The sequence below is a fragment of the Schistocerca americana genome, chromosome X (genome assembly GCF_021461395.2).
Source record: "Schistocerca americana isolate TAMUIC-IGC-003095 chromosome X, iqSchAmer2.1, whole genome shotgun sequence".
Taxonomy (NCBI): Eukaryota; Metazoa; Arthropoda; class Insecta; order Orthoptera; family Acrididae; genus Schistocerca; species Schistocerca americana.
Genome location: NC_060130.1, coordinates 629,575,541 through 629,587,738, shown reverse-complemented (window position 1 = coordinate 629,587,738; position 12,198 = coordinate 629,575,541). Strand labels below are relative to the sequence as shown.

Genomic DNA, 12,198 nt, shown 5'->3' with positions numbered 1-12,198 from the left:
GCAGAAGCATTTATTATTAATGAATTGCACTGGAATGGAGAATCAGAAACAGCTGGCTTGTCTGTGTGTGAAATATTTTATATACATGAATGTCTAAAGGACACTGTAATGTGAAGATACATACACTGTAGCATACACTCTGTAACTATAAATGATGCACCCATGCCTAGATGGGCTAAAATGACGATAGAATATTGCTCTCTCCCTGTGCGGGAATCACGAAATGCGCGAGTAAGGGTTGTGGACTCTCCGACATGTGGAAGTTAGGTCCTGGAGGCATGCTTGGATAGAAGTACGTAGTTGTTAAGGTGATCGTTCGGGATAACCTGGAAACTGACATCAATCTAGATTTGCAAAATGCGAATCAGTTTCATATTGAGAACTGGGAAAAACTTATTGTCTTTACTCTCGGTAGGAGTGACCCAGGAAACTTCCCTGCTAAAAATGTTTCGGATGAAGAAATTGTCTGTAAGGTGCAAACTGTGTTGCAGGAATTCAGGATTATTGTTTATTAAGACTACTTTAGTACCTCACAATAATGTGAGTTTAGGATAAAAACTGCCTGTGCTGTCTGATTGCCGTTAGTATTTTTGCTGATAAATAAAAAGCTAATTAAAATCGTCGCTACTAATGGAAATGAGTTTTAAAAGGCAAGCAAATTCTCAAATAACATCTTTTAAAGGTGAGAATCATAACAAAGTAAGTGACTATGTTTCTTTGATTTGGTTTGTAAACTTACAATTTTTTCAGAAATGAGATAGGTACTTAAATTAAACGTACATAAAATGAAACATTCTGCATCAGAGTGTTCAAATAAATGAATTTATAATTTCACCAGTTCCAATTTTTATGCAGTTTGGTGTAAATTTCCCACATGATAATCCTGATGTTTTACGTATGTGAGTAAAAGAACGTTTTGGCAACATTGTTCATTCCATTTCTGGGATAGCAAGATCTGAAGCATTAAAGATTAAAAGCCAAGAAAAATGATGTTGAAATGTAATCTGTAGTAAAGATTTGCAAGTTAAATAGAAAGCTGTATTCCTTAGCTTCTCAGCTGATTTTCACTCTTCTAAAGTAAAGAAAAAAGTTCGGCTATTTGTAAGCTTTGTTAATTTTTATTAAAAAATTGATTATCGTGCCTGTCTCTTGGGGAATTTGGCGGTGTAAGCTTTTATTACTGACACATGCTGCGCGAATTGCAGCTATATTTTTCGAGTTTTGAAATGAGAGTTGTATATTATCATAAACACACGTATAATAGTAAAGACAAGTGAACAGTACAGAGACTACTGAGCGTATTGTAAGCTTCCGCTGTCTGCCACCAGAAAGCGCTACGGGCTGGACACACGAGGCTAGCCGATTGGCATCTTGAATAGCTGTCCCTAGGGCACAAGTCTCTCCTCGGGCTACTGCCGCGCTCCGTGCGGCGCGCAACGGAACTGGAATCCCGGCTGAGCTGGCGCAGCAGCTTCAGTTGCGTCCCAGCCGCCGACGCTTAAACAACGTTGGAACCGAATCAGTTTTGCTGGTGCGCCGCTCCAGGCTCCGCCCACCACCTGGTAGGAGGCGAGCAGTGCCGCGAAACGCTAGACCCATTATATGTTCTCCTCTTTTTGTTTTCGATCTTCCTTATTTCCCTTCTTCCCATCATTAGAATCATCATAAAGATAGCATACGGATTAAAAAAATAAATGTTCAGCAGTCTTTGTCGCTTTCATTTTTTTTTCAGAATGGCATTTTATTTTTATAGTGAGACGAAATAACGTTTTCTCAGCTCTCTTTTAATGTAACCCTCGATTTAAATTTAATGCAAACTTCCGCACAAATAGAGAATCACCAATAACCCGTGTTTTTGACAACCACCGCTTTGTCATTGACTACGTGAATGTGGATAGTTCATTTCTCCTTTTTATCTAACGTATTCTTATGCACATATATTTTGAGTTCTATATTATAGCTAATACTTTTTATCAGAATTCACATCCCGCACGAACTACCCCTTTTTGTTGACCTGCGGTTATGACACAAACTTCTTTTTATTAGGGCCCCAGCTGTCCATTCAAATGTGCCAAGGAACATGGCATATACCGTGACTCATATGTTTCTTTTCAATATCAATAGCTTTCATCCTGTTATTCAGGCACCGGCCGATCCTCTATCATGTGTAATCTCTGAATCGAAGCAACCTGTTACCTTCTTTTTCTATTCTTTTCCTTTTGGTGCGCGCGCATGTCTGACTGGCAAAGATCAATAAACAGCTGTGCTGCACAGAAACTACGCGAATTGACATTCGACACTCGTCACATAATAACGGCCATCTTGATGCGGTCACATATGTCTATATGCAGAAGAAATAATCACGGACACGCATCGCTCACACATTACAGCGTATCTGTTTCTTTTTCGCATATATGAACTATCAACTATTTCCTTCGAATGTAAAAGAGTGCTTTCAGCCGAAATCTCAAGCGGTTTGCGACGATGGTAGTGGGTATGACAGATGGGATTAATGTGACACACATTACTTACTGTTTGGTAGTAATGTACGTGAATGTAAAAATTAAAGACTTTTTAAAGGGTCCCTGGTTTCTTCACTGATAAATCCTGACACGCGCAAGTTGTGCCAAAGCAGGAACAGTGCAGTTGGCTGACAGTCTACCGTTGGAACCGCGCCAGGATCACGCATATGTTACGTGTTTTGGCGTTACCCCGGTCACCTGTTCTGTGTACTAGTACAAGAGAGCCAAAGTCGATTTCGTGTCACGTTTTGAACGAAGTCATGTTTACGTGATTGGTACACCGTGGTACGTTTTTGAACAAATCTTGAGAAGAGAAGATGGGTTACCATACAAAAAATATACGGTGCTATGTAAAAAAGACGCACAGCCGTTCATAACTTCGTCACGAACAAAGATACAAGACAGGAAACGATGCTGGCTAATGTCTCCCTGGTAATTAAACACATTTGCGTTATACATTCTTCTATGTTGTTTCCAGACAAAATGTTATCTACGGTGGTAAAGATAAAGAGGATACCCTTTATGCAAATCTCAGTTCCGAGAAAAAACGTAGTGCTGAGAGAGAATACTTTCTGAAACACTTTAGCTTCATTTAAACAGTGTCATCTGGTTAACATTCATTTGAATTCGTTTATGGGTGAAAAAACTGCGTAGCAGAAGGGTCAAACCGAAAACTTCGAATTCGCGGTTCAGATGTATTTCAAATCAACGCTGCACGATCATTCTAATAGGTAACGAAGGTTTTTATTGATGTCAGCTAGTTTTTGGGTGAAGTTCAACTTCATGAAATCAGCACCCAAGCCACTACTTTGTGCAGCTAGTTTAAACTTCTTAGCCCGGGGTAACAATTTCCTCTATTGATTCTACAGATCCAATTTTTGATATACAGCTTCCCGTGTACGTTTGGATTCCAAGGTTCGTTATTTGTGTGTACAAGTCGGGACTAAACATGAGGCGGGCACAATTTCGAAAATTAAAATCCAGCAAGACTGGAGTGTGACAACATAGACAAATGCGACTGTTCCTTCGAAGCCTTCTGGGAGTAAACATAGAAACAAGTTACCGACACGGAAATAACATGAAGCAGCCACGTTACGCACCAGAACAGTACGGTACAAACCCCGTGCATCCCTGCTTCGTGTTCTTCCAACAGTGGTGGCAGGATGCTTGTTTTATATCTTCGTCCATAGTCCAGAAGCCACCATAAGGAATGCCGGAGGGTACTTCGAGTACAACAGTCATTTCTCATTTCCTTTTCGATTCCTGAGTGGTGTATAGGAAAACACGAGCTGAAATTTATGCAGTTTTCTTAGCACTGTCATTTCGCAAAGTGTATGTGGGGGGAAAGCAATATGTTATGTTGCCCGATTCCGTGATGCACAATACCTCTCCTGTAGCGTCTGCCACGAGAGTCTGATGAAGATCTCCGTGACGCTCTTGCGCCTATGAAACAAACCCATAACGAAACGTGCTGCTCTTCTTTGGATCTCCTCGATCACTTTTATTAAACCCACCTGGTAAGGGTCTCACACGATCGGCCGGTACTCAAAAATCAGTGGAGCGATTATTTTGTAAGGTACTTCTTTTGCGGATTAACTGCGTTTACGTAAAATCCTTCCAAACAATTTCAGTCGAGCATCTCCTTTTCTTACAACTACAAAGATAATTGCAGAATGTGGTGCCACACAACGTGGCACTACACAGAACTAGCACTAATAGCATTGGCACATGGGGAACACACACGACACAGATCTGTAAGTCCACGGTATTGGTGATAAGGTGCTACAAAACGCCACGTTTCCTGCGCATGTACCGCGACATCAATATGAGATATGATCACCATGCACACGTACACAGGCCGCACAATCGGTTGGCATATTCTGGATCAAGTAGTCGAGAAGCTGCTGGGGTATAGCCTCCCATTCTTGCACCAGTGCTTGTCGGAGCTCCTTAAGTGTCCTAGGGGTTTGAAGACGTGCAGCGATACGTCGACTGAGAGCATCCCAGACGTGCTCGATGGGGTTTAGGTCTGGAGAACAGGCAGGCCACTACATTCGCCTGATATCTTCTGTTTCAAGGTACTCCTCCATGATGGCAGCTCGGTGGGTTCGTGCGTTATCATCCATCAGGAGGGAGGTGGGACCCACTGCACCCCTGAAAAGGCACACATACTGGTGAAAATGACGTCCCGATACACCTGACTGTTACAATTCCTCTATCGAAGACATCCAGGGGTGTACGTGCACCAATCATAATCCCACCCCACACCATCAAACCACGACCTCCATACAGGTCCCTTTCTACGAGTTGGTACCTGGTTCCTGGTTCACGCCAGATGAAAACCGGCGAGAATCACTGTTCAGACTATACCTGAACTCGTCCGTGAACATAACCTGGGACCACTGTTCCAATGACCATGTACTGTGTTCTTGACACCAGGCTTTAAGGGCTCACCTGTGACCAGGGGTCAGGGGAATGCACCTTGCAGGTCTCCGGGCGAATAAACCAAGTCTGTTCAGTCGTCTGTAGACTCTGTGTCTGGAGACAACTGCTCCAGTGGCTGCGGTAAGGTCCCGAGCAAGGCTACCTGCAGTACTCCGTGGCCGTGTGCGGGCACTGATGGTGAGATATCGGTCTTCTTCTGGTTTTGTACACTGTGGACGTCCTGTACTGTAGCGCCTGGACACGTTACCTGTCTGCTGGAATCGTTGCCATAATCTTGAGATCACTCTTTGTGGCACATGGAGTGCCCCTTCTACGACCTGCAGTGTTTGGCCAGCCCCCAGTCGCCCTAGTGTTCTACCCCTCATAACGTCATTAGTATGTATTGTTTGAGCCATTTTCAACAAACAGTCACCATTAGCATGTCTGAAAACGTCCGCACACTTACTCGCTGCACCGTACTCTGACAGGCACCAACACACCTCTGCGTATGTGGACTGCTGCCAGCGCCACTATGCGACGACCGCAGATCAGATGCGCCGCATGGTCATACCCCGAGATGATTTAAACCCGCAAACCGCCCACCAGAGCTTTGTTTCACCATGTATCAGCGTTATCCTTAATTTATGAGCATGGGAGTAGTTTTGTGTAGTCGTTTCCCTTGAGCTGGCTCGGAGGGTGTACACTTAGATACTTTACGTTTGCTACTATTTTCACTGATTGGTCGCAAGTAGTGTAAATGGATATTTTCGGGTATTTCATCCTATGTAAAGGTAATACGTCGTATTTGTTTACGTTGAGGGTCAACTCGCAATAACTGCACAAAGCAGGTCTCCCAGTTCCACAGTTTTTCCATAGTCGCAACTTCCTTGTATACAAACGTGTCTTCCACGAATTCCCTTGCGTTATTCTCAGAGTTACTTTTACGTCTGACGGCTTTGCTTTGCTAAGAACTAAGCTATGGCCTTCAAAGCGAAGTTTCCAGTGCGCTCCGAAGTAGTATTAGAATGGTTCAAATGGCTCTGACAAGGGAACCTCCCCATCGCACCCCCCTCAGATGTAGTTATAAGTTGGCACGGTGGATAGTCCTTGAAAAACTGAACACAGATCAACTGAGAAAACAGGAAGAAGTTGTGTGGAACTGTGAAAAAATAAGCAAAATATACAAACTGAATAGTTCAACGGAAGATATCCAACATTAAGTACGATAGGAATGCAGGAGCGCCGTGGTCTCGTGGTAACGTGAGCAGCTGCGGAACGAAAGATCCTAGGTTCAAATCTTCCATCGAGAGAAACGTTTAATTTTTTATTTTCAATTTATGTGACAAACTCTTATGTTTCCATCACTTTTTTTGGAGTGATTATCACATCCACAAGAAAACCTAAATCGGGCAAGGTAGAAGAATCTTTTTACCCATTCGCCCAGTGTACAAGTTAGGTGGGTCGACAACATATTCCTGTCATGTGACGCACATGCCGTCACTAGTGTCGTATAGAATATATCAGATGTGTTTTCCTGTGGAGGAATCGGTTGACCTATGACCTTGCGACAAATGTTTTCTGTTCCCATTGGAGAGGCACGTCCTTTCGTCTACTAATCGCACGGTTTTGCGATGCGGTCGCAAAACACAGACACTAAACTTATTACAGTGAACAGAGATGTCAATGAACGAACGGACAGATAATAACTATTCAAAAATAAAGAAAGTAAAATTTTCAGTCGAGGGAAGACTTAAACCAAGGACCTGTCGTTCTCCAGCTGCTCACGCTACCACGGGACCACGGCGCTCCTGATCTCACAGAGTCCATTATGGTGCTTATGTGGCCCATTGACTACTCAGTTTGTATATTTTGCTTATTTTTTCACAGTTCCACACAACTTCTTCCTGTTTTCTCAATTGATCTGTGTTCAGTTTATCAAGGCCTATCCACTGTGCCAACTTATAACTAAATCTGAGGGGGGGTGCGATGGGGAGGTTCCCTTGTGAGCACTATGGGACTTAACATCTGAGGCCATCAGTCCCCTAGAACTTAGAACTACTTAAACCTAACTAACCTAAGGACATCACACACATCTATGCCCGAGGCAGGATTCGAACCTGCGACCGTAGCGGTCGCGTGGTTCCAGACTGAAGCGCCTAGAACCGCTCGGCCACACCGGCCACACCGGCCAAGTAGCATTAGATGAACAGCCAACAAGACAGATGTCACATTTTCAACTGTTAGGTCGTGATATTAGCTACGATAATTGAAACGACATCGCTAATAAATTACATCATTTTCAAACGATAAGTGGCACAATACACAGAACACTGGTTGAGAATTCAAGGAAGGATGCAAAGCTAAACCTTTACAGAGAAATGACTACACATATTCTAACATATGGAAGCGAATCATGGACATTAACTAAGCAAGATAGAGAAGAATGCAGTCGGCTGAAATGGAATTCCCAGGGAAAGGTAAAGGGTATACCCTCAGAGATCAAATACAAATACAAAACAATATTATAAGCGAACTTAATGTATACGGTACATCTACATCTACATCCATACTCCGCAAGCCACCTGACGGTGTGTGGCGGAGGGTACCTTGAGAACCTCTATCGGTTCTCCCTTCTATTCCAGTCTCGTATTGTTCGTGGAAAGAAAGATTGTTGGTATGCCTCTGTGTGGGCTCTAATCTCTCTGATTTTATCCTCATGGTCTCTTCGCGAGATATACGTAGGAGGGAGCAATATACTGCTTGACCCCTCGGTGAAGGTATGTTCTCGAAACTTCATCAAAATCCCGTACGAGCTACTGACCGTCTCTCTTGCAGAGTCTTCCACTGGAGTTTATCTATCATCTCCGTAACGCTTTCGAGATTGCTAAATGATCCTGTAGGGAAGCGCGCTGCTCTCCGTTGGATCTTCTCTATCTCTTGTAGCAACCCTATCTGGTACGGATCCCACACTGGAGAGCAGTATTCAAGCAGTGGGCGAACAAGTGTACTGTAACCTACATCCTTTGTTTTCTGACTGCATTTCCTTAGGATTGTTCAAATGAATCTGTCTGGCGTCTTCTTTAACGACGATTAATTTTATATGATCATTCCATTTTAAATAAACGAAAAAATAGACCATGGAGGCATAAAATGAAAACAACAAAGCAATATGTTTGGGCAAGACAGATTAGTTAAAGAAGTAATCAATTATAAACCGACAGAGATGAGAGATGGGAGACGATCGAGGAACAGATGGCTTCCGCGAAGACGGAAAAGGCTGTAATCATACTCAGTGAACTGAAGAAGAAGAACTAAGTTTATAATTTTATCTGTTAGGAAACCATGAATCCAGTAAAGCAACCTGTTTCCATATTCCGTATGGTCATAATCTATTCACTAACCGATAGAACCAAACCGTATCGAATGTGTTACGGAGGGAACCCTTACCGCTAGCCATCTAGATTTGATGGACGAACAGAGCGAACAGTGTTTCACAAGATCAGTGTTTACAGAATCAAAAAAATTGTTCAAATGGCTCTGAGCACTATGGGACTTAACATCTGAGGTCATCAGTCCCCTAGAACTTCTAACTTCTTAAACCTAACTAACTTAAGGACATCTCACACATTCATGCCCGAGGCAGGATTCGTACCTGCGACCGCAGCAGTCGCGCGGTTCAGGACTGAAGCGCCTATAACCGCTCGACCACTGCGGCCGGCTTACAGATTCCATCTTGATTCCTGTACGGTAGATTTTTCTTCTTCAAAACAGTTCACACTACATGAGGAAAAAGTGTGTTCCACAGTTTCTCAGTATATCTTTGTGCAACTGTCCGGCGACCCTTCTTGAAATTGGTAATGTCATGCTCCTCAGTCATTTGAAATGCTCTGTTACTGTAAACTACCTCTGCAATGGAAGCAAGTTCCTTAGGTTGTTTAACAGTCCCTAATAGTGGCTCCTAGGGGTTATAGAGACTACTGAGTAAATAAAGTTTTAATCAGGAATCGATTTCAGGAAATTTACCGTTTCGATGTAAAATAAGTTCGAAGATTGCTTCAGTTTCAAATCTCCCGTTTCGCGGTATAGACACAAACTGGGAAGGGATCCCTGCCGTCAGTCCCTGTTGTAATTATCACATCACATACCATTTTCGTCGAATACAATAACGGCTGCGAGAAACTGATACGTCCACGACCAAGGGAGTGTCATTCATAATACAAAAGAATAACCGAGTACTCGAAATATCACCAAAAAAAAAGAGGCTCTGAGCACTACGGGACTTAACTGCTGTGGTCATCAGTCCCCTAGAACTTAGAACTACTTTAACCTAAGGACATCACAAACACCCATGCCCGAGGCAGGATTCGAACCTGCGACCGCAGCGGTCGCGCGGTTCCAGACTGTAGCGCCTAGAACCGCTCGGCCACTCCGGCCGGCGTAGCGCACACAGATCTCCTCTGTGTGGATATCGTGAAGCGGGAGATTTGAAAGAGATCTGGTTCTGAAACTTATTTTACGAGGGTCAGCCAGAAAGTAATGCCTCTTTTTTTCTCCTTAGATAAATTTTTTAAGTGAAAAATTTGTATTTGCCGCTGTTTTGTAATGCTTTCTCTCTAGTCCACTGCAGTAGTAACTTTCTGCAGCAACAGGCGCCAGTACTGCAGTCCCACACAAAATGTCAGACACCGATGTTCGTATTAGACAGCGATCTGTGATACAATTCTTGAACGTAGAAGGTGAAACGCCCACTCACATTCATGAAAGACTGAAAAATGTGTATGCTGACAGTGGATATCAGAACTGTTAGGCGACAGGTTCGACAGATTCCTCGGTGTATTGTCATCGATGTCATCGACTCGTTGAATGTTGTGTGGAGATGCTGCAGTCAGCGGCCTGCCGCTCTGCATTTCGTCAGCCAATGGTGTTTGCCTTCCAGCTTCGTTACAGTGATGAACCCCTCGTCCAACAGCGCTGACAGTGCAACAGTGGATATCAGCACTGTTTGAGGATGGATTCATCGCTGTACCGTCATCGATATCATCGACTCGCTGAATGTTGTGTGGAGACACTGCAGTCAGCAGCCTGCCGCTCCGCGTTTCTTCAGCCAACGGTGTTTGCCCCTCAGCTTCGTTACAGTGATGAACCTCGTCTAACATTGCTGATAGTGCAACAGTAGATATCAGCACTGTTAGAGGATGGATTCATCGCTGTAACGTCATCGACTCGCTGAGTGTCACGTGCAATCACTGCAGACAGTGCCCTGCCGCTCCGTGTTTCGTCAGGCAACGGTGTTTGCCCTTCGGCTTCGTTTCGGCGATGGATCTCGCCTGACAGTGCGGATAGTGCAATAGTGGATATCAGCATTGTTAGACGGTTGGTTCCTCGCTGTAACGACATCGCTGTCATCGAATCGCTGACTTGGGTGGAGTCACTGCAGTCAGCCAACGGTGTTTGCCCTTCAGCTTCGTTATAGCGATGGATCTCGCCTGACAGTGTGGATAGTACAATAGTAGATATCAGCATTGTTAGACGATTGGTTCCTCGCTGTAACGACATCGGTGTCATCATGAATTTTGTGTGGAGTCCAGCGACAGAGGCCGAGGTGAGTGGGTGCGCCTGGAGCGATAGCGGCAGCAGCAGTTGTCTGTTACAGGGTAATTTAGTGTAGCTTCTGTTCTTTTTTTCACGTTTTTCTGATAAGAAGTCGACTGTATGTATTTATTTTACTGTGTAGACTAGTGTTTAGCAGATTATTCTAAGTTTTCGTCTTATCGTAAATCTTAATTCATATCCTTGAGCGAGACAGATTCGTCGGTTAATTTTACGCCACCAGAAGCACCACGTGACTCAGTTTGAATCAGGTGACCGTTGACTACAGGGTTCCGACATTCAGTCCAGTGGAAGAAGCTGAGGCGAGTGGATGCGCATGGAGCGGTTGTGGCATCAGTAGTTGTCTGATACAGCGCAATTTCATTTAGTTTGTAGTGAACTATACCCGTGTATTTTACTGTGTAGACTAGTGTTCCGCAAATAACTCTAAGTTTTCGTTTTTGCGTAAATTTTAGTGCATATCCTTGTGTAAAGTGGATTCCACGTGTAATTTTCCGCCGCCAGAATTGTCACGTCACCCATCACTTGACTCAGTTTGAATCAGGTGACCGTTGACTACAGAGCTCTGACAGTCAATCTAGAGGCAGAGGCCGGGGCGAGTGGACGCGCCTGGAGTGGTAGCAGCACCAGCAGTTGTCTGATACGGAGTGATTTAGTTTACTTTGTGTTTTTTATGTAATTCTTCTAAGAAATGAACTATATCTATGTATTTTAGTGTGTAAACTAATGTTTAGCAAATTAAGTTTCCGTTTTGCGTAGATCTCACAAGGGGAGGCCACGACGTTGGGATCACGGATATGTTATTTGGCTATTTACAATTCGTAATTACATTTTTAAAGACGAGGGACAGGTTTGAAAAGTCCAAGCCAAACCTCGATAATTAATCATGCGAATGTCGTTATTTATAATCGGTAATATAGTAAGTCACAGAGTGCTAGACCAAAAGAGTAACGTAGAATTGCTTGTCGGATGTGCTCTCGACATCACACGTTCAAAGAAATGTTCAAATGTGTGTGAAATCTTATGGGACTCAACTGCTGAGGTCATCAGTCCCTAAGCTTACACACTACTTAACCTAAATTATCCTAAGGACAAACACACACACACCCATGCCCGAGGGAGGACTCGAACCTCCGCCGGGACCAGCTGCACAGTCCATGACTGCAGCGCCTCAGACCGCTCGGCTAATCCCGCGCGGCCATCACACGTTGCTGGGTGTTATTTGTCATACAAACATGGAAAACATGAATTGAAACTTCATGCAAATAAACGTTAGGTTACCTCTCAAATGCCATACAAATTAAATAATGAGACCAGTGATGAAAAAAAAAATAGATTAAAAAGTGTCTGCGGAATTTCTTGTTTCTGCGGTTTGTTCGTTATTGCTCGTTGTATTTGGTCGTAGCGGACGTCACATGACATCTGTTGAAGTTCGTTGTTGGTCCCTTCACTCAGTTACAGAGACCAGCCAGCTCTGTGACCGAATGCGCTGAGTTACCGTGCCGGTGTGGGATTCGCACCGTCGCCTCGACCACGACCCTGTTGCCCTGCGCGAACGCTAACAGCATGACCACAATGAATTCTTACGGCCAGTCCCTTTGCACAGATACATGATTTGCATAATAGATACGTGAAAATTCTC

General features: G+C 43.8%; 1 protein-coding gene across 1 annotated transcript in view; it reads left to right on the top strand.

Moving 5' to 3' along the window:
* Positions 1–1,475: 1,475 nt before the first annotated feature.
* LOC124555089 (lysosomal-associated transmembrane protein 4B-like) overlaps positions 1,476–12,198 on the top strand; it is a 158,934-nt gene continuing 148,211 nt past the window's right edge. Inside the window, exon 1 of the mRNA XM_047128884.1 lies at positions 1,476–1,562. The gene's annotated coding sequence lies outside the window, so the exon portion shown is untranslated. The remainder of the gene's footprint in view (positions 1,563–12,198) is intronic.